The 23,981-nt window shown below is 39.8% G+C and overlaps 1 protein-coding gene across 5 annotated transcripts in view; it reads right to left on the bottom strand.

The window, feature by feature from the left end:
* Positions 1-23,981, bottom strand: part of LOC106081526 (uncharacterized) — a 397,017-nt gene that overhangs the window by 230,233 nt on the left and 142,803 nt on the right. For all 5 annotated transcript variants that reach the window (XM_059360552.1, XM_059360555.1, XM_059360553.1 and 2 more), the window contains exon 3: positions 4,802-6,464. The gene's annotated coding sequence lies outside the window, so the exon portion shown is untranslated. The remainder of the gene's footprint in view (positions 1-4,801; positions 6,465-23,981) is intronic.

Here is a 23,981-nt window from a genome sequence, read left to right as displayed (position 1 = left end):
ATAACTTATGCCCCATAGCAGCTATATAGACATTTCAAACGATTTAGACCAAATGCTTATAAGTACAAGTCATTGTTCGACCGAGAGATCGGTCTATATGGCAGCTATATCCAAATCTGGTTCGATCTGAGCCAAATTGAAGACCAACATCGAAGAGCCCAACACATCTCACTGTCCCAAATTTCGGAGACATCGGACAATAAATGCGCTTTTTATGGGCCCAAAACCTTAAATCGAGAGATCGTCTATATGGCAGCTATATCCAAATCTGAACCGATCTGAGCCAAATTGAAGAAGGATGTCGAAGGGACTAAGGCAACTCACTGACCCAAATTTCAGCAAAATCGGATAATAAATGCGGCTTTAATGGGCCTAAGACCCTAAATCTGAGGATCGTTCTATATGGCAGCTATATCCAAATTTGGACCGATCTGGGCCAAATTGACGGAGGATATCGAAGGGCCCAACGTAGCTCACTGTCCCATATTTCAGCAAAATCGGATAATAAATGTGGCTTTTATGGGCCTAAGACCCTAAATCGGAGGATCGGTCTATATGGCAGCTATATCCAAATTTGGACCGATCTGGGTCAAATTGACGAAGGATGTCGAAGGGACTAAGGCAACTCACTGACCCAAATTTCAGCAAAATCGGATAATAAATGCGGCTTTAATGGGCCTAAGACCCTAAATCTGAGGATCGGTCTATAGTGCAGCTAAATCCAAATTTGGACCGATCTGGGCCAAATTGACGGAGGAAGTCGAAGGGCTCAACGTAACTCACTGTCCCATATTTCAGCAAAATCGGATAATAAATGTGGCTTTTATGGGCCTAAGACCCTAAATCGGAGGGTCGGTCTATATGGGGGCTATATCAAGATATAGTCCGATATAGCCCATCTTCGAACTTAACCTGCTTATGGATAAAAAAAGAGTGTGCAAAATTTAAGCTCAATATCTCTATTTTTAAAGACTGTAGCGTGATTTCAACAGACAGACGGACAGACGGACGGACACGTCTAGATCGTCTTAGATTTTTACGCTGATCAAGAATATATATACTTTATAGGGTCGGAAATGGATATTTCGATGTGTTGCAAACGGAATGACAAAATGAATATACCCCCATCCTTCGGTGGTGGGTATAAAAAATGAGAATACTCCACGACGAGAAAGGAAGATCGAAAAATTAATAATTCATGTTTTGATCAACCAAAATGTAAGCTGCGTATGAAACTTCAATGTCAAGAATATATTACAAAATTTCCGATGAACATTCCATTAAGGAACAGTGGCAAACTTCTCTCATATCAATGAGTGCAGACCGATTAAAGTTAAAGATTAATGATTAGGGCGAGCCCGAACGGCGTGCCGCATAGCGACAGCACTTGGTAGAAAAGTTTTAACATGGCTGGATACCTTTGAAATTTTGAAAAAATTTTTGATGGTCACGCAATTGAAGCACACTTTACCGCGTTGTACGCATGTAACGCCGGTAAAGCGTGCAAAGGTCGGCCGGGCCGAATCTTATTTACCCTCCAGCATTTGTCATTCTTTTCCCGGTATAATGGATAATGGATAAGAATTGCTATGCTATTGGAGCTATATCTAGTTATGGTCCTATTCTGACCATAATTGAATTGAATATTGGAGATAATGTTTTGGACAAAATTTCAGCAGAAGACATTATGTAAAATTACAGCGAATTGAGCCCTACAGGGGCTGCCGGTTTATATGGCAGCTGTATCGGGCTAAAGACCGATTCAGACCATGTTTGATATGTATGTTGAAGGACAAAATTTCAGCCAAATCGGATAAGAATTATGCCCTCTAGAGGCTTAAGAAGTATAATCGGGAATACGGTTCCACATGGGAGCTATATCAGGTTATGAAGCGATTTAGCCCATACTTGGTATAGTTGTTGCGAGACAAAACAAAACAATTTACGAAAATTTTTAGCCAAATCGGATAATAATTGCACCCTCTAAGGGCTCAATATGTCTAGATCCCAAATCGGTTTATATGGCAGCTACCTGAGGTTATGGACCGATTTGGACCATACTTGGCACAGTAGTTGAAAGTCAAAGCAAACCACCCCATCAAAATGTCAGTCAAATCGGATAAGAATTGCGCCCTCTAGAGGCTTAAGAGGTCAAGATCCCAGGCTCAAGAGGTCAAGATCCCAAAATATTAATGGCACTATCGATATTAAATTTTTGATTTTTTTGCAAAACTATATACTCAATGTATCCTTTAAGGTACATTGCGCCTATAGAGGTCGCAATATTCATCCGATTAGGCTAACATTTTGAACAATGATTTTTCTCATGACTTATTAACCTTGGTTTTATTTGATCTGTGCATTGATATTGCTTCAATGTGATCTCCTGATTTTTACTTCTTATTTTCGTTTGAAATATAGGTGATGGGAAATAAACAATAGTATCGATACTATCAATATTTATTATAAAAACTATCGAAAATATCGTATGGTGCGATTATCGATAGTTTGCCAGCTCTAGTTTATACAGGAGCTATGTCAGGATATGGACCGATTAAGACCGTATTTGGGACATATGTTAATGGTATGTGTATATCGCTTGACTAACAGTATAACAATATAAATACCTTTATTTGCATCCCATATGATCTTTATTGGTCTATGAAATTCGCTCGGAGGGTTAAGGGTCATCTAAGATTGGATGTTAGATCTTCTCCACTTAAAAAAAAAAACTTTATTTGAGCCCGATACTCTCATGGTGATTTTGGGATTGGGAAGGCCCCTAAGGTGGTGGTTTGTGCGATAGGGGGTGGCATTTTCGTGCTTTTCCCCAAAAAACCTTTTATTTGAGCCCCATATTCCCCAGACATATAGCCCTGACAAACTATCAGCATCGTGGTCTTCTCTCAAATACCACTTATTTAAACCCCCTATTGCCATTGGTTTATGGGATGAGGCATCCCCCAAACACTTGGTCCTACATTTGTATATTAGGTTCGTATTTAACTACCAAATTCCTTTTATTTGAGCCCCATATTGCCATGCCCAGTAAATAACTCCTGTTTGGGGGTTGTTTTGGGGAAGTGGTGGAACCCAAGAAATTTCTTGTTCTTCTCCCCAGTACCTTTTATTTTAACCCCATATGATTATGGTTGGTAAATATGTACGATTTAGGGGTGTTTTGGGGAGTGGGAAAAATATTAGCATAGTGTTCTACTCTTAAATATAATTAGTTTGACCCCCATATTGCCTTTGTATTAAGGGAAATATATGGGATGAGTCGTCCCCCATACACTTGGTCACAAAAAAAAGAAATCAAATCCGTTTTCTAATCTCAAATAAAGGGTGATTTTTTTGAGGTTAGGATTTTCATGCATTAGTATTTGACAGATCACGTGGGATTTCAGACATGGTGTCAAAGAGAAAGATGCTCAGTATGCTTTGACATTTCATCATGAATAGACTTACTAACGAGCAACGCTTGCAAATCATTGAATTTTATTACCAAAATCAGTGTTCGGTCCGAAAGTGGATATCAGTTTCGTGCTCTACTCCCATGATCGGTAAATATGTCCGATTTAGGGGTGTTTTGGTGTTTGACTCCATATTTGAATATCAGATTTGTTTTCCACTCTCAATTACCTTTCATTTGAGTCCCATATTGTCATGATTGGTCTATAAACATATTTAGTGGATTTTTGGTGGGTGGGGCGGGTAGGTACCCCATCTGAAATTTGGATATCAATTTTTGGTTTTAGGTTACTATAAGTATAAGAGCGCACACAAAAATTCGCTTAAATTTCACCTCCCATCTCCGAGATCTGGCGTTTCTGAAAATTAGGGTTCGTGACAGCAATGAACACCACACAGATCGGACCTCAATGTTCCAGCATGTGTGATGCTCATAGCTATCCCGTGCCGGGCTCTACTTTTTCCGTGATGATCAAGACGGTACGTTACTGTAATCAGGATTGCTACCGTTCATTAATAACACAATATTTTTGGCCCCATTTAGATGATATGGACTTGGAGGACATGTGGTTCAAACAGGACGGCGACACAAGGCACACAGCGAATGACACAATCAATTTATTGGAAACCATGTTTGGAGAACATATTATCTCATGAAATGGTCCAGTCGATTGGCCGCCTCGGTCGTGCGATTTGACACCGTTAGACTATTTCCTGTGGGGCTACGATTGATACGATCGTACGAATATCGAACGCGAAACTGCTGCAGTATCGGCCGATTTATACTTGAAACCCGTCGAAAATTGGGTTCAGCGTCTGGACTTCTACAAGCGTGCCCGTGGTGTTCGAGTTCCATACATAATGCCATCGAACGTACTTTCATTGATATCCATAACCGTTTTTGTTTCATTTAAAAAAACTTGTTTTTTTTAAACCCCATATTTCCTTACTAGACATTCCAAATGTCAGCGAATTAGGGAACAACTTGCACGGATGTCGATGAATCCAAAACAACTCACAGTTTCAAGTTTTGTTACAGACACTTGATAAAGGAGACATCTTATGGGCTCAAGACCCTTAATCCAAAAGTTGGGTACCTATATATTCCTCATAAACGTCGAAGAGCCACGACTCACTCTTCCAACTTTCAACGTAATCGGGCATTAAATGCGTCTTTTGTGGATTCAGTGGCTTAAATCGGAAGATTGATTTGTGTTTAACAATAGGTTGTATAGACAATTTCAATAAAACAAATGCAACATTCTCAGTTTTATAGTTAAGAGCAATAGAAATGGAGGATTAATATAATGGTTGGAATAACGCAACTTACCTTTTTCCTATAAAAATTTATTAACAATAAAGAATACTGCTTAAGGGAGCGTTGGTTGATGCGGCACAATGGATATTTGTTCCGGGAATGTGTTGTAAGTCTTTTCTTGTTGCTGTAGTTGTTGTTGTAGATGTTGATGTAATTACTTGAATTCCAAAGAATGTTAGTAGTGGCTTATTCGGGATGATTATCTCTTCCTTCGTTCGTATTTCCTTTTATTTTATTGTTTGTCGTGGCTGCTGGCTGTTGTTTTGCTGTGAGAGACTCTAACTGCCTGATAAATATTTACTAAGTTGTTGTTTTTTTTTTTTTTTTGAGAACAAATTCAGTTCTTAGTCTCTTGTTTATTGTTGTTGCCTTTACCGTTTGTTTGTTTGGTTGCTTTTCCTTAATATTTACATATTTTTGTGTTTCTTTATTTGTTTTAATACGAAAAATTATTCTTCGTTGTAATAAATGCCTGCCCCTCGTGTGTCCCCATGCATGCATAGATACATATGTAGAAGAACAACGAATGGTAGGTTTGCGTGTACCAAAGAGAGTGAGTGGGGTTTCTAAGTTGTTCTTATTCTCACTGTCTCAAGATGTATGGAAGTTTTTTCTGTGGTGTGCAATGCGATGGGTGGCGGTTGTTTGGCAGCAATGGGATGTTTGTTTGGGTGTGAGCCCGCTGTGCTGTGCGCCTTTCCTCACCACTGTCGTGTTGATTTACAACTGAAGTTGTAGCGACTTTGAGGATGTTAGCTGTAGTTGATGTTGTTGGAGCTTTAGCTGCTGCTGGTGCAACACACAACTGAGGGGACTAATGCAATATATTTCTTTTGTCGTTGTTGTTGTGGCTGTCAATGCATTTGCCTGTTGTAGCATTTTGCCCATGTGTGTGCCTGCCGTTTGTTACAGCGGTTTAGGGGGCCAGCCGTGTCCAACCAGCAAGGCCGTCTCTTGTATTTGGAGAGAGGGCACAACACTGGGCGCTCTCTATGCGGCTAGCCTAAACTGAATGGTTTGCGTTGGGGACCCTTCACACCAGTGCAGCAGGCAGCAATGATATCTGTTTTTGCAGCTGTGAGTACCGAAAACAATAACAATAACAACAAAGTTGTATGTTTTGCTTATTTTTTTCTTCAAGATTTTCTTGGTCGATTTGTAGTGTTTGCAACTTTTCTTATATTCCAAATACAAAAACAAAAAAGTAATCAGTTTCTATTTTTTCTTTACATCCATTTTCGGTTTCATTCAAAACAAACGTAATGTGTTATGGTTTTGTTTTTCTTTTTCGAGTTGGGTGTTGTGCAGCTGCGCACTGAACCACGACTTGTAAAGTGCCGATTTAGTTGCAAAGGGGTGGCAAAGATGGAGCAGGGCAAGAAGAAGCAGAGCAGTTTATAAGTATCAAAAACAACAACGAAAAACAACAAAAGCATATGCAAATTTCAATTTTGCCGGAGTTTGATCTCTTTCCTTTGTTCGATAGGACCGACTTAAGGCTTGACTGATTGAATATAGAGAGGGACGAATATCGGGTTGGGTGATTTGCTTCGGTTTACCGCCCCAAAAGTTGTCCGCTTGCTGATCTCAGTCAGTCAAACCTTCGTGGTTTGCATGAATATGTGCGAAATTCAATTTTTTTCTTCAAGTATGTGTAGCAGCAGACCGCTCCAATCTGAAAAAGTAGCAAAAAAAAACTTTTATTACAACAATTTTGATTCCTTAAAAGTAGATAAGAAATACAATACTTGAGGAGTTAAATAAAGAGGATTTATGAACATCGATATACATGATTTAGAGCATCGCCTCATCAACATTTATGAAGCTACACAACTAGCATTGTTACATCACATCAGAAGATACAATTTGCGATAGTTTATTGATTTAAATGTGTGTGTATGTATATTTAAAAGGGCTAACAAATATGAATATTCAAGTCATCATACCTATCTCCGTTAGCCATAGGCATACATGATGACATCATGTGTGCGATTTCAATTTAGATAATTATACAATATTATGCTCGATCGGACAGAACAGGACTTAGCTAGCCTATGTACATTTGTCATGAATAGTTGAGGTCACATAACATCTTGGTAGTCTATAATTTCCCAAGGAATATATATCAATGGACTAGTCTACTTGGGAACTATATACCAGCTACACTCATAGACAAAAGTTTGCTGAAAATAGCAAACACTGTCTGCTGAATATTAGTAGTTAATTTTTCTGCTATTGTAGCAGTAGTTCTGCTATTACAGCAGTAGAACTGCAACTTACTGCTGAAAAGTCAGTTGTTTCCTGAATATGAATACTGTCTCATTATGAAGGGGATGTTAGAAGAAACAAGTAAAGGTGTGCTAAGTTCGGCCGTGCCGAATGTTGGGAACCCACCACCATGGACTCTGCTAAAATATGGGAGTTACAGCGGTCAAAAAAAGTATTCATCATTCAATGTTTTTTTTTTTAATAAGTCTACAAAAGACAATTGGAATAAAAACATATTAAACTAATGATGCAGTAGTGCTTGTGTGATATATACAGCGGTCAAAAAAAGTATTCATCATTAGCAAAATTGATAATAAATTCACTTATTTTGGGTAATTGAAGAAAATTTAAAGTAAACAAATAATGCAGTTTTATGCAATAGTTTATTTTTCGTAATATGTTTTAAAATAAATTCAAAAAATAAATTTAATTAGCGCAAAAAATGCAATTTTATATAATAACACCAAAAACAGAACAAAAAAAGTATTCATCATTGATGTGCTATCATCAAAGTCAAATTCAAATATTATTTGGGAATCCCCCTTTTCTGTTCTATTTAGTAAAGGAGGCTTTGCCCTTGACAGCAAATATTTAATTTCATTGAAAATATAGTTTTCGTCAAAATGGGTCGTAAGCAAAACGAGGTTTCTGATGAGGTAAAAGTTTTGATAATAAAACACCACAGGAATGGTTTAACTCAAAAAACTATCAGTGAAATATTAAATAGACCACGATCTACTATACAATCCATCATCAGAAAGTGGACAGAAACGAAAACTGTTGACAATAAACCAAGATCTGGTCGACCAAAAGCACTTTCAGTTGGAGATGTGCGTTGGCTAGTGCGGCAAGTTCAGAAAACTCCGAAGACAAATGCGACCATTCTTCGTAAAAACACTATGGAATATTTAGGGAAGGAAGTTACTACACAAACAATTCGAAATACACTCAAAAGGCATAGTTACAGAGGAAGAACTGCACGTAAGAAGCCCTTTATAAATAAAATAAACCGAGTGAAAAGGCTAAACTTCGCAAAAATGTATGTAAAACAGCCCGAATCATTTTGGAAAACAGTCATTTTTGCAGACGAGAGCAAGTTTAATCTTTTTGGGTGCGATGGAAAGGTCATAGTGTACAGAAAACCAAATACAGAGCTTGAAGAACGAAACACAGTTGCTACTGTAAAACATGGTGGAGGTGGTTTAATGGTTTGGGGGTGTATGGCGGCTTCAGGAGCGGGAAATCTTGAAATTATTAATGGAGTAATGGATCATAAGTATTACATTGACATTTTAAAGAGGAATTTAAAAGATAGTGCTGTAAAACTTGGGCTTGGTAATAACTTTCAATATTATCAAGATAATGACCCCAAACATTCTGCTTTAAATACCAAGATGTGGATGCTGTATAACTGCCCCAAAGTCATTAAAACTCCTCCTCAAAGTCCCGACTTGAACCCAATTGAACATCTTTGGGAACATCTCGAACGCAAATTGAGAACGCGCAATTTTTCGAGCAAGAGTCAAATGCAACAGGTGATAATGGAGGAATGGACTAATATAGACCAAAATATAACCGCTAAATTAGTCCAATCGATGTCAAACCGTTTAAAAGAAGTTATAAGACGCGGTGGTCGAATAACAAAGTATTAATTTTTTTAAATTATGTTATTTATTTTTTTGTTTTTTTGCAATGATGAATACTTTTTTTGTTTAATTTTTTGTGTTCAGCTGTAAAATGGCCCTTTTTGTTCCAATAAATACTATTTTTTTCTTTAAAAACAATGAAATTGTGTACATACAGCGGTCAAAAAAAGTATTCATCATTCAATGTTTTTTTTTTAATAAGTCTACAAAAGACAATTGGAATAAAAACATATTAAACTAATGATGCAGTAGTGCTTGTGTGATATATATGTACACAATTTCATTGTTTTTAAAGAAAAAAATAGTATTTATTGGAACAAAAAGGGCCATTTTACAGCTGAACTCAAAAAATTAAACAAAAAAAGTATTCATCATTGCAAAAAAATAAATAACATAATTTAAAAAAATTAATACTTTGTTATTCGACCACCGCGTCTTATAACTTCTTTTAAACGGTTTGGCATCGATTGGACTAATTTAGCGGTTATATTTTGGTCTATATTAGTCCATTCCTCCATTATCACCTGTTGCATTTGACTCTTGCTCGAAAAATTGCGCGTTCTCAATTTGCGTTCGAGATGTTCCCAAAGATGTTCAATTGGGTTCAAGTCGGGACTTTGAGGAGGAGTTTTAATGACTTTGGGGCAGTTATACAGCATCCACATCTTGGTATTTAAAGCAGAATGTTTGGGGTCATTATCTTGATAATATTGAAAGTTATTACCAAGCCCAAGTTTTACAGCACTATCTTTTAAATTCCTCTTTAAAATGTCAATGTAATACTTATGATCCATTACTCCATTAATAATTTCAAGATTTCCTGCTCCTGAAGCCGCCATACACCCCCAAACCATTAAACCACCTCCACCATGTTTTACAGTAGCAACTGTGTTTCGTTCTTCAAGCTCTGTATTTGGTTTTCTGTACACTATGACCTTTCCATCGCACCCAAAAAGATTAAACTTGCTCTCGTCTGCAAAAATGACTGTTTTCCAAAATGATTCGGGCTGTTTTACATACGTTTTTGCGAAGTTTAGCCTTTTCACTCGGTTTATTTTATTTATAAAGGGCTTCTTACGTGCAGTTCTTCCTCTGTAACTATGCCTTTTGAGTGTATTTCGAATTGTTTGTGTAGTAACTTCCTTCCCTAAATATTCCATAGTGTTTTTACGAAGAATGGTCGCATTTGTCTTCGGAGTTTTCTGAACTTGCCGCACTAGCCAACGCACATCTCCAACTGAAAGTGCTTTTGGTCGACCAGATCTTGGTTTATTGTCAACAGTTTTCGTTTCTGTCCACTTTCTGATGATGGATTGTATAGTAGATCGTGGTCTATTTAATATTTCACTGATAGTTTTTTGAGTTAAACCATTCCTGTGGTGTTTTATTATCAAAACTTTTACCTCATCAGAAACCTCGTTTTGCTTACGACCCATTTTGACAAAAACTATATTTTCAATTAAATTAAATATTTGCTGTCAAGGGCAAAGCCTCCTTTACTAAATAAAACAGAAAAGGGGGATTCCCAAATAATATTTGAATTTGACTTTGATGATAGCACATCAATGATGAATACTTTTTTTGTTCTGTTTTTGGTGTTATTATATAAAATTGCATGTTTTGCGCTAATTAAATTTATTTTTTGAATTTATTTTAAAACATATTACGAAAAATAAACTATTGCATAAAACTGCATTATTTGTTTACTTTAAATTTTCTTCAATTACCCAAAATAAGTGAATTTATTATCAATTTTGCTAATGATGAATACTTTTTTTGACCGCTGTATATCTAGTTATAGACCGAATTGGCAGACGGCGCTCATGCGTTGTATAACATAGTATTAAGGGTCATCGTTACTCCTAACAACACACGGCACACATGCATCATACGCATCAAGTAGGCATGACGCACTTATGCGGCGTTTCCCTGTTTAAAATACCTGTGCACTGTTGTTGTTTTACTTTACTATGCACGAGAAATGGATAAAGGAAAGATATCAGAAAAACCAAACAATTGGGTTTATGTCCTGCATTGCACATATATTTGGGTAGACCAAAAAAGGTTAGCACAGCCAGATCTATGGAAGTTTTTGAATGAGATATTAACCAGAAAGCAAATGTAGATGTGTCTCAGTGGCTGTTAACATTCGATATGGCTTTTTCGTATAATAGCGATATAAGCAAAATGAGCTTTAAGCCACGACAGCGTGGGCATTGGCAAAGCAATAAAATTGAAGAGAGACTTTTCGCTACCATCATACCAATGATAGCAATGGTTATGGGTACAAGCATCTTCGCTTCCAACATAACTTTGTCTAAGCCATTAGCTTGACTCCCTTTGCGAAAAAGCCCAAAGCAATCAAGACACATGCTAAAGGCAACCATTAATAACAGCACAAAATAGAACTCTGGCCGTGATTCTTCTATTTTCCGATTTGGAAGCACAGACCAACATACTAAAGGATTTTTCCTGGAGATAGTTTTCTATAATCTTGCAGACCTCGTCCTCCCTCAAATCCACAAACAGTCCCAGACACCATCTTATATACCAACTCCTCATGCCATACCGTGTCGAAGGCCTTCTCGAAATCTAGGCTAGCAGCTATCGTGGCGTGATCATTAAAATCCTTCTTAACTCTATCCACCAGAATCATAGAGGTGCGCCTTGTGGAGGTAGCCCTCCTGAATTCAAACTGGAATCTTCTCAATACCTCGGACTCCTCAATGTGTTCGTTTATCTCCTGTTGAATGAATACCTCGAAGAACTTGGAAATCACCGCCAGGAGTGTTATCGGCCTATAACTCGTGGGCATCGTCGGATCCTTGCTCGGTTTCAGGATGGGAATAACCTTCACCGTTTACGAAGCCTTCCTATGTTATGGCAGTGGTTGAATACAACAGAAAGGAACTGCCACATCTTTGCTTCTGCTCTGCAAAGCACGTAATTAGGTATCCCATCCTCACCTGAGCTCTTCTTGCCATTCATTCTACGGTCTTTTCATGCGGAATGGGCCAGTCATGGATCCATCAGCCGTATACCCCTCATGAAAAAATAATCTTGGCCTGTAATCGGCATCAGCAAATCTAGGAACAATGCCAGCAGCGCTGGGAGTTCTCCTAGATTGTTGACAACTCATCAGCAATCGCCTCGGCTTTACCCCCGTCGGTGTCTATACGGCACTCCGAGAATGGCAAATATCACGTATTCTATTGCGACTGCGAAAACCGCTGATGCTCTTTAGTTCCTGAACATGCTTTTATAGGGTCTTGTATCATTTGGCATCCTTAGAAAGCTCTACTCTTCAAATCCAATTCGCTGGGCGATTATATTTCCCAGATTTCTTATAGTCGCCTCGAGGGTAATAGCTTCCTGTTGAACCAGGATCCTGTGCCTCCTTCTACTTGGGGTCTTTGTCTTCCTTATAAGATCTATAAAAACAAGTAAAACCAATTCGGTTCGTATGAGAGCTATATCGATTATAAACCGATTTGGACCGTACTTGGCACAGTTGTTGGAAGTCATAACGGAACACCACATGCAAAATTCCAGCCAAATCGAACAAACATTGTGGGTTGTAAGGGCGCAAGAAGTCAAATCGGGAGATCGGTTCGTATGAGAGCTATATCGATTATAAACCGATTTGGACCGTACTTGGCACAGTTGTTGGAAGTTATAATTGAACACCACATGCAAAATTGCAGCCAAATCGGACAAACATTGTGGCTTGTAAGGGCTCAAGAAGTCAAATCGGGAGATCGATTTATATCAGAACTATATCGATTATAGACCGATTTGGACCGTACTTGGCACAGTTGTTGGAAGTCATAACGGAACACTACATGCAAAATTTCGGCCAAATCGGAAATTGCGGCTTGTAAGGGCTCAAGAGGTCAAATCTGGAGATCGGTTTATATGGGAGCTGTATCTCGATCTGAACCGATATGGCCCATTTGCAATCCCCAACGACCAACATCAATATTAAGTATCTGTGCAAATTTTGAAGTGGCTAGTTTACGCATTCGACAGACGGACGAACATGGCTAGATCGACTCAGAATGTTGAGACGATCAAGAACATATGTACATTATGGGGTCTTAGACAAATATTTCGAGGTGTTAAAAACGAAATGACTAGATTAGTATACCCCCATCCTATGGTGGTGGGTATAAAAATGTGCCAGTAGAGATGCGCTAAAGAAAGTCATTATACGGAAATGAGCCAAAATACCGGTTACATTCGTGCAGCTTACAAATCGTTTTCTGACCGATTCAGAACAACAGTCAAAGCAAAACGTGGTCATATAGAGTAAAAGTGAAAGTAATTTGAACCATCCATTGAACCTTAAGATCGTCTCGAAAGTGAAACAAACGAACAATAATGAAATTAATGATCTTCGTCCAAACATCAAAAAAAAATTGAAAATAAAAATTCAGTGGAGCCTGTCCGGGATTCGATCCTGGACACTCGAAGCAACAGCGAGAGCCGTTGCCGTCCAGCGTTCAAAGCCATAATTACAATTTCCAAAATATTCCCTAATAACAAGTGCATACCATGGAAGCAATTGTAGTACACGACTACAACAACATACCACTACAACGAAAAAATATACGATGAAAAAGAACATCTGGTGTAAAAGGTGTCAAACTTGGTTAGTGTGGTACTTACATCGTAAACACGTTTTCGCGGTATATTCGATATAAGTACGACCTACCAATGTAAGGCCACAGAAGCCTCCACATCTAATGTTGTTGAATAAGTCCCCTAACCAAGAATGAAACGCGTCACACAGTGGTTGGTGTGTTGTGATCTCTGATTTTCCTTTTCCATTGCGAAAAATCTTCGATCATTAAGCTCGTCTCGAAAGGGAAACAAACAAAAACTTGTGAAATAAAATGATATTTGCCCTAATAGGCAAAAAAAAACTTGAAAATAAATATTCGGCAGTGTCCGGCCGAGATTCGAACCTGAACAAACGGAGCAATATTAAGAGCCTTTGCCGTTGTTTAGCGTTCAAAACCATCAATAACAAGGCTGCTAAGTCTGACCCCGGATCGGAGTCTAAGTTGGAGTATTAAGCCAGAATCGGAGTCAGGGCAAGCGTGCTCAACTCCGATTTCGAATCCGCCCTCAAAACCTCGACTCCGGTCGATGAATACAGCTTCTTAAAGATGCACAAATAACAATGTGTATACCATGGAGGACATGTAGTCGTGTGGAAAATAAGTCCATCACTACAAAGAAAAACACATGAGCTACAAGAGGACAGCTAGTGTGAAAGGTGTCAAACTTGGTAAGTATGGCTTACATCGAAGACACGTTTTCATGGCATATTCGACATAAGTGCAGCCTACCAATGTATGGCTCTTGAAGCCTCCACACCTTATATGACAGGAAATGCGTCCCATAGTCGTCGGTGTGTTGTGATCTCTGGCTTTCCTTTTCCATCGCAAAAAATCTTCGATCAGTAAGCTCGTCTCGAAAAAGAAACTGACGAAAAATTGTAAAATAAAATAGTCTTCGCCCTTACAGGCAAAAAACTTGTAATAAATTACGTTTTGCTCATCAATTTTCTTCAAACGGAAGAGATAATCAAAGCGTTATATAAAATGGTGAGTATTCCAGCTGATTGAAGTACTCAATCAATAGCTGGCAAAACGCGTGCCATTGAAATTCCCTGCCTAAGGCCACATGGGCTCAATCATTTCACATGTGCACCACAGGCAATTAAAATCATAATTGACCTGTTTGCATGGTTTAAAAAAATTCGATAAACAGAAGAAAGTTTTTTTTTTTTTGCTTTGTTATTTGGTTGCAGACAAACGTGTACGGAGAGGAGAATGTGTCGTAAAACAAACTTGGTCTAAAGTAACAGCATTCCTATTAACATAATGTATTACAATTTACTAGACATAAAACTCAGGACGGAGGGGGGTGAGGACGGACATTGGGGCGGACATGCCATTCGTGGCCACATCTTTCACTTGGTAGACGCAAAAGTCTTCTCATAAATTAGCCATTTCCATTTTATGTGAACTTGTTTTGCCTGAGAAACCTTAACTGCTCCTTGGGGAGACATGGGTTGGGGCGCAAGGTACTTTGAAAGAGGAGAACTTGAGGCGAGGCCATACTAGTAGCCCAACCCAACATTTGACTTGCAATAATAATAGCTAAGCGCAGGCACCACCATCGCCATGGCCACTTTGCTTATTAGCTCCCACTCGGTGAGTGTAGTGAAAACAGAAATTAGTCTGAAGGGAGAGTTAGAAACGAGCGACTGGCTTCCAATGCCAGCTAAAGAATTGCAAAAAGCCAACAGACCGCTCATTAATTAACCCAGGGAAACTAAAGGCGGCATAGATAGCAGCGCGACAGCCACAAACTTATCAATAAGAATCACGTATTCCAGCATAGACGTTTGAATATAAATCGCATAGAATACGCTAACGAAAGGTGGCAGACAGTGAAGAAATGCAACGGCATTTCTATGTACAGAAAAAGACAAAGTAGCTAAGGGAACACAGCAAGTGGTTTCGATAAAATGTTAACTTAATAAAGGGTACCACCCTCTAATTGAAAGAGATGGAAATTATTAATTAAAGCGTTACAACAATGTTGATAGTGATGCATTACAGCTCAAAACACTTAGTAAGGCGCCTTTCATTAGAGAAGATTTATATGTAGTGAGTTTATTTTGTTAAGGCTTGCAATTTAAACCCTATTCAATGGGAGTGAAGATGAAATTTTGAGTTACGAGGAATTGTATGACAGTTATTGAAATTATATGAAAACTGTTATACTGGCAAACTGTTATACTGGAATGTCGCAGAGGACATAGATAATCTAGTTTGGGTTGTAGAGATTGATACTATATCGGTTTACAAATCGACATGTCCGGTTGGGAGACCAAATGGGAGTTAGGATAACAGCTGTACGAAGAGTGCCAACAATAAGATTATGCTGAAAAGCACGCGACTAGCAACCTCGGCTGCTAGTAGCTTCAATCGAAGGCCAATGGATCTACCCTTGTGTTCGGCCTAGCAGACAGAAGAGAAAAAAGAATACGAAGAATACAGATTGCGATCCATCATAATACGATGGAAGTGGGCAAAACGAAAAAAGCAAAGGAGAAACCCACGCACAAAAAAACCGAAGCGAACTAGGTGGAACAAAGGGAGGAGCTTCAATAAACGGGTTTCTTCGCCCAGTCAGCCACTTGAGGCTTCTGCAGTAGTTTAGAATGACGTATACTGTCTGAAGTGAATCCAAGCACGGAAAATTGTATTCACCCATACTCTTCTGTCTATGTCCCCGTAAAGACACTAGACTACCTTATATTCCTCCATCCAGCAAGACATGACTTAAGGATCGCCAAGACCCCCGAATGACCTGAGCTATACCCCTCAATAAGCCTATTTGACCCCCTACGTTAAGTTAAAATAGCAATCTGCCATCAGACTCACTGAGATGTTTTCGTCCATTGTGATACCACAGGAACAGAAGAAGGAAGATGCCCTCTAGTTCCAACCGTTGAACCATCCAGATCGCTTTAAAACGCCCAACAACTTGCGAATATTCACATCCGGCAAATCAGACGGGTTCTCAAAGTTCTGACTGCTAGTGCACGACACACACACAGAAGGTGCTCTATAGCCTCTTCTTATTCGATGTCCTCACAGCTTCTGTAAAAGTCGTTCAGTCTGTCAGCATGTTTTCCAATTAGACACTGTCTGTGTCATGACGGACACAATGACTGAGACGTCTGTTCTAGCCTGTCACAGGAGAGCGGTAGATCGCTTCAAGTCTAGATTAGGCCACATAGATTTCGGAATGCTCACAGCAGCCACTTTGCGACCATTTACCATTCGTTGTCCTTCGGGCCTGGTCCTAAAAACTTAGCTTACATATCGCTAGAGGCATATCCACAGATTCCAGTATCCCTGGAAAGTGTAAGGTAGCTCCTAGTCTCGCAAGATCATCCGCTTTACAATTCCCTGGGATATCTCTGTTACCCGGCACCCAGAACAGGTGCATTTTGAACTGTTCAGCCATTTCGTTGAGAGATCTGCGTCGAGGGCGGTTTTTGTGTTCAGAAATACGTTCTCCAGGGATTTGATGGCTGTCTGAGAAGATATTTATGCCAATCGTCGTTATGACATTATATCTTTGCCATTCCACTACCTCCTTAATTGCAAGGATCTCCGCTTGATACACACTGCAGTGGTCGGATAACCTTTTCGACATCCCAAAGCACAGCTGGTCGTCTAAATTGGAACCATCGTATAGAAGTCGATGTAACTTATATTACCAGAAATATCGTAGTTCCAATCGGTTATATCAGGAACAGTGGTACAGTAATTTTTATCAAAAAGCAGCTCAGGCAGGGTGCTATCCACACTGCCTGGTACATCGAACATTGTATCAAGGATAAGAGTTGCCTTTCTTGCTATTTCCAAAATGTTAGATTTGAGGTTCAATTTCCTGTCCAGATAAACACCCAGGTATTTTAAGCTTTCTGTAAAACGCAAGGAACTCTAAATATACACCTGGCTCAGTGCCCGCTCCCAACTTAAACTCATTCGTTTACACAAAAGATCCTGGAAAGATTTAGAAACCCAGACCAGCTATACCTTTTTGGAATAACGCATCCAGCCTGCCAGGAAGGACTCCCTACACAGAAAAAAACAGCAGAGTTCGGAAACTCATATATCTCTCATTTCGATATATATATAGCAATACCATGACAGGCGGTTCTAAAAAAATTAAATTGAATCATTTAATTTCGTGATTGAAATCGATTTTTATTTTTTCTGTGTACGCGGGAGGCTGGCTGCTTTCTTTCTTACCATTACGCAGTTCGTTTAGGGGGCATTAAGGCTGTAGGCATCGTCGAAGACCAATGGGATTGGCATTACCGCACGATCGTAAATGAAAAAAGTTCAGATTCAATTAAAAAATGATTGAATCATTAATTGTATTAATTGAAATTTGTCAAAAATTCAATCACGATCGTAATTGAAAAACAAATCCGGATTCAATTAAAAAAATTATTAATTCAAATAATTTGTAATTGCAAACATTTTCATTTTCAATAAAGTTTTTCATTGGTAAAATGTTCGTGTAATTTTTTTCTGTGTAGTTTTGCAAAGTCTCCGATGGTATACCGATTTTCACAATTCTTAAACCCTCCACTACTGGATGGGGGTATACTAACTTCATCATACCGTTTGCAAAGCATCGAAATATTGGCTCTAGACCCCATAAAGTATAAATGTTTTTGATCGCCATGACATTATCCGTCGATAAAGTCTTGTCCACTCTGTCTGTCTGTCTGCGCATGAAATTTTGCACAAATACTTCTTATTAGTATAAGTCGATTGGAATAGCAAATAGGCCATATTGCTCCATGTGTTGATACAGCTTCCATATAAGCCGATTTCTCGATTATACTTCTTGAGCCTCTAGAGAATGCAATTCATATTCTTTTCGGCTGAAATTTTGCACAATGACTTTTCCTATGATATTTAACGTACATGCCAAATATGATCTGAATCAATTCATAACCTGATATAGCTCCCATATAAACTGATCTCCTGTTCTCCCATATAAACCAATCTCTCGATTGTACTTCTTGAGCCCTTAGAGGACGCCATTCTTATCCGATTTGGGTGAACGTTTGCATAATGACTTCTCCATGACATTGAACGTACATGTCAAATATGGTCTGAATCGATCCATAACCTTATATAGCTCCCATATTAACTGATCTCCCGATTGGATTTCTTGAGCCCCTAGAGGGCGCAATTCTAATCCGATTTGACAGAAATTTTGCACAATGGTGTTTACTATGGTCTCCAATGTCCAAGTCAAGTATGGCGCAGATCGATCTATAACCTGATACAGCTCCCATATAACCCGATCTCCCGATTGGACTTCTTGAGCCCCTGGACGTCGCAGTTCTTGCCTGGTTTGACTGAAATTTCGCACAACGATTTCTCCTATGACTTTTAACACACATGCCCAGTATAATCTGAATCGGTTTATAACCTGATATAGCTCCCATATAAACCGATCTCCCGATTTTATTTCCCCCTACAGAGCGCAATTCCTAACGGATTTGGCTGAAATTTTGCACAATGATACTACTTTGGTCTCCAACATTTACATCAAGTATGGACCGGATCGGTGAATAACCTGATTAGCTCCCATATAACCCGGGACTTCTTGAGCCCCCTAGAGGGCGAATTCTTAACCTTAACCAATGACTTCTCATGTGACATTTAAAATACATGCCAAGTATGATTTGAATTGGTCTATATTCTGATATAGCTTCCAATTTTACATCTTGAGCCCCTATAGGGCGCAATTCTCATCAGATATGGCAAAGTGATATCTACTATGGTCTCCAAAATCCAAATCAAGTATGGCCCCAATTGGTCCACAACCTGATATAGCTCTAATAACATAACAATTCCTTCCATTAACCTTTATTTGCCTGCAAAGAGAAACCGGGCAAAGAACTTGACAAATGCGATCCATGCTGGAGTGTATATAAGATTTGGCTCGACCGAACTTAGCATGTTTTTACTTAACTTAATTTAAGTTTTTTTTCTTCTAATCTCTCAATTAATTTTGTATTGTTCTCTAGTTTTGAAGTATGTAACAATGAAAAATTCGCGATAGTTATATAAATTTTAATTTTTCTACTTTTTTCCATCAGTTTTCTATTCCATGTTTGCGGCTAATTTCTAGTCAACGCCATCTGAAAACAACTACCACAACAATAACAATGCCAGCATTACCTGCATGATCCATTCACTCAAGTATCAATGTCAAATCCCAGAATGCAAAAGACCAACTTTGACATACATACCACATTGGCCGACATCAGATGGCAACAAAACAAGCGAATCTGATGGTGTCGATGTTTTTAATGTGAACGATGGTGGTATCAATTTCCCTCCAACGATTTATGGCAGTTCCATCCATTCTACCATTTCTTCGATGCAGCATCTATGTCATGTAATGATATTGTCCAACATATGTAGGATTTCACTTCCATTTAGCTCCATCACCATCATCACCAGCAAACAACATACCGTCGACCATTTTCTTCGTCTCCAGTTACTGAGAAGAAAATCATGGCAAAATCTTGTGCAAAAATTAATAAAACACAGAATGCCAAACGGACAATCAATGTCCATCCGGCCAAATCCAGATTGGCCACAAACCATATTGCCAATGGAGATGGCAAAACCAACCGACACCACCAGCACCACCTTTAAACGCAATCGAGTAAGTTCGTTTGCACCAAAAAAAGGCTAACAAAATTACTGTGTGGTGCCTACATCACCTATAAAACGAGCTGGAGAAACCTGATATAAAAACAACCAAAACAGAACTTCAAAACACTTGGTTTGGTGTTTGGGTGATTCAATGTCCAAAACAGAGCAGAGTACAACACTTGAGGCATACAAATCCGCCGGATACAACAACCAATGGCCGGTGGGTTGGATGAGTATGAGCATACGAAACGGCCTTGTGGGTTGCAAAAGTTAGCAGAGAATTAAGCAGGCAAAAGTGATGAGATGGCTGGATTGACTGAATGGAAGAAACGAGGGTTTTTTATTCATGCAGGTGAGCCCAAACTTTTTGGGCTAAAAGTGTTAGACGTTGTCAGATCCAAACCTTTTTAAGACCCAAAGGTGAAGGTGAAGTGACTTTGCCATATTCAAGATAGACTTTTGACTTGGTTCCTAGAAAAAAAAAATTGTGTCGATCCATGTTTTAGTATAACTGGCACCGGTCGACTTCAGTTTCTGAGGATATAAAACACTTCCATCCACAAAGTTTTAAGTGTCGGTACACGTTTTTTCAAATTATTTTAATCGACATTTCGCATTTGGATTCTTAGCAGGTAGAAACTCTCCTTGCAAAAAATGTTCCATATCGTTATACGTTTTAATACAGCACTTACAATAGATCTACCTGATTTCAAGTATTTTCAATGGCTTAGCTTTTCTTTCTAATTCGTCTTTCTTTCCGTATTTCCTCATAATGATTTCTAAGGGGAAAGCTATAACCCTTACCCGAGTTAACCGGATGTCCCTCTGATGTAGTACAGTGGATATGATAACCAAAGAGAATTCGTTTGAATCGTCAAAGTCAACGGGACCGGATGGCCTACAAATGCAAATTTGCCCATGGAACAGGGGCGAACTTCTCACATATCAATGAGTGCTGTCCGATTTGATTTTTAAGCTCAATGATGGCCTACAGTTCACTATATTGCAAAGGGAATGAACGTCTGCTATATGAATCCTTGGGGCGATTTTTAGAAGCCGTGTTTTACTGGACTCCACGCCGACTGGCTGAAGGCAGGTTTGGTTGGATCCCATACGGAAGAGGGGGAAACCAAACCCCCTACCAAAGGATTACAGGTCAATCAGTTTCTTATCCCCCGTTCAAAGACCCCGGAAAGTCTACTTAAGACGTCTATTAGGGTTTGTGTCGACCCTTCACTGGTAAGCGGCTATTGACATACTTTCACTAAGGGTCTACCGGCTAACTGTGTCTTTCATGATGGAGTTGGCTACACCGAAGGGATGGTTGGGTAGGCCGATTTTCCTTTAGTGGCCTTCTTGGACTAACAAAAAGCGACTCTTAATAAAGTAAAGTTGAAGTCCATACATGGCGCTTAACAAAAATCCTGTTTTTGTTAAAAAAAATAGAAAATTATGTGTGTTCATTGCTGTCACAAGAAGCTTAGCTGCGAACTACCGGGCGCGATGATCGCCACCTCCACATGAAAATAAGGCTACAACAACAACGTCTTGGTGGGTGACCTCATAACTATTGGCCGAAGGAATAGGCATAAGCCCAGTAAGACTAAGTTGGTTCATTTCATCAGAATGAGTGACCTGTCCTGGACGGGATAGAGCAGTCACTCTCTCCGGAGGTCAGGTATCTAGACCATTCATCAGTATGCTTACACTAAGGGTCGGTCGTTTGACCGTACACTTTATGATGTGTTTAGCTACTTCGGTGGGCCTACGGGGCTGCCCCGACCCTTAACCGCTTCAAATGGCCATATCGGACGATAATGACAATATGGGACTCAACTGAAAGCTATTCGGAAGTAGATTAAGAATATGGTCTGGAAGGAGCAATAGGCTATATAATTTGTTGATATCGAAAGGGGCGGATCCTCCCCCGTTACACCAAAAACAGCATCCAAAACCAAAAGTTCGATCGGGGCAATATGGGTATGGGATTAAAGGTATTGGAGAGTAGAATACGAATAGCTTCTTCGGTGGTGGTGGGCAAATTCACCTTTCCGGCCTTCTTGAAAAAGTAGGGGCTCTTAGTAATGTGTAGTTGGATTCTTAAGCCTTTCGAGAGGAGTGAGGGTTAAAGCATTGATGTCAGGGAGGGGAAGTTCGGTGTTTTCAGGGGGGCTCCCTTTGAGGCCAAGTACCTGGGCGTGATTCAAGATCAGAGCCCATGCTGTAGAAGAAACCCCAAAAAGACGATCAAAAGCGGACTGAATACACTCTACTCCTATCGAAAAGTTATAGGAAGGAGGAAGTTGGGGGCATGGGGCAGGGACGGTTCACTAGATGTTAAGTGCAGTGGTTTGGCCGATTTTAGTCGTTTGACAGCACCCATCATGTTGTTATTGGCTACATCGAATTTGCTGGTGGGCAAAATCACTTCTGCGGCCTTCTTGAACAAAGAAGGGGCTTTTGGTAATGTCAAGTTGGACCATCACGTCTTCAAAGGCGGAGCTAAGGTCGTTGCCTACATGGCTGTTGACGTCCCCACTATTACGAACCTCAATCAGGCAGCGTTGAAAAAGCTGTCTGAATGGGCAAAGGCCACCAAGCTTGGCGTAGACCCTAGAAAGATTTAGCTAATATTTCTGCAGGAGGAGAAAGCTCGGTGTATTCAGGGGACCTCCCTCGGATGGGATAAAGCTACCCCCTCTTCGGAGGCCAAGTACCTGGGCGTGATTCTTGATCAGAGACTACACTGTAGAAGTAACCCCGAGATGATGGTCCAAATGGGACTGAATACACACTACTCCTATCGCTAGATGATAGTAAGAAGTTGGGGGCAGGAAGGCTCACTAGGTATTCAAGGCAGTGGTTTGGCCGATTTCGGTCATGTGACAGTACCCTCCATGATGTGATTACTACATCGAATTTGCTGATAGGTAAATTAAATTTTTCGGCTTTCTTGAACAAATAAGAGGCTCTTACTAACATAAAATTGGATTCTCAAGTCATTCGAGAAGGTGGGAGTAAGGACAGATGACGTCGTCACCACTATTACGTACCTCGTTTTGGCATCGTTGAGAAAGCTGTCTGATTAGGCAAAGACCGTCGACCTTGGCATAGACCTCAGAAAGCCTTAGCTGGTTCGGGAGGAGAAAGCTTGGTGTTTACAGGGGACCTCTCTTAGTTGGGATAAAGCTGACGCACTCTCCGGAAGCCAAGTAACTAGACATGATTTTCGACCAGAGACTACGCTGTAGAAGGAACCCCGTGGAAATGGTCAAGACGGGACTGAATACGTTCTACTCCTGTCGCAAATTGATAGGAAGAAGGTAGGACAGGGACAGTTCAATGGATGTTTAAGGCAATCGTTTGTTCGATCTTCACCTATGACTTTCTGGTGTACCATAGGCCTCTGTGCCGCCCTGGGGATGATGGAGAAGTCATAGGGTACCGCGGCGTTGCCGATTTCTGGAACAAGGTGGAGTACTCCGAAAGAGGCGCTGAATGTCATGTTCGATCTTATAGGAGTTTGCACCTCTATGTTGGGTGCGTGACATCGATCAAGGAAGTCAGGAATCCAGCGCTTATAAAACTTTGGGCATTCTTTGGTAATGCCGGGGCACGGAGATGCTGCGCGAAAAATTCTCTATGATTTATGGTTCTCTATGATGTATGTGCGCCGGCTTTCCCGGGACCTTCTGTAAACACGGATGGGTCAAAATTGAATGGGGACATTGGGGCAGGAGTGTTTATTGAGTTCTTTGGATTTACAGAATCGTAAAGAGTGTAGAGAGGGAGAATCGTAAAGTGTGGAGTCTCGAATGCAATTAGGAAGCTGCTGCCAGATACAAGGAGTTTTTCGAAGAAAGCTTGGCGAAGGCTATAAGGCTCTGGTGGGTCTCAGGCCACTAAGGGGTGGCGGGGAAAGGCTGGGATGACAGACTGGCCAGTATTAGATTGTTGATAAGAGCAGATCGTGCGACGTAATTAGTAAGCTCT

Source organism: Stomoxys calcitrans, chromosome 1, assembly GCF_963082655.1.
Source record: "Stomoxys calcitrans chromosome 1, idStoCalc2.1, whole genome shotgun sequence".
In the NCBI taxonomy this organism is placed as follows: domain Eukaryota; kingdom Metazoa; phylum Arthropoda; class Insecta; order Diptera; family Muscidae; genus Stomoxys; species Stomoxys calcitrans.
This window is presented reverse-complemented; position numbering and strand designations above follow the sequence as displayed.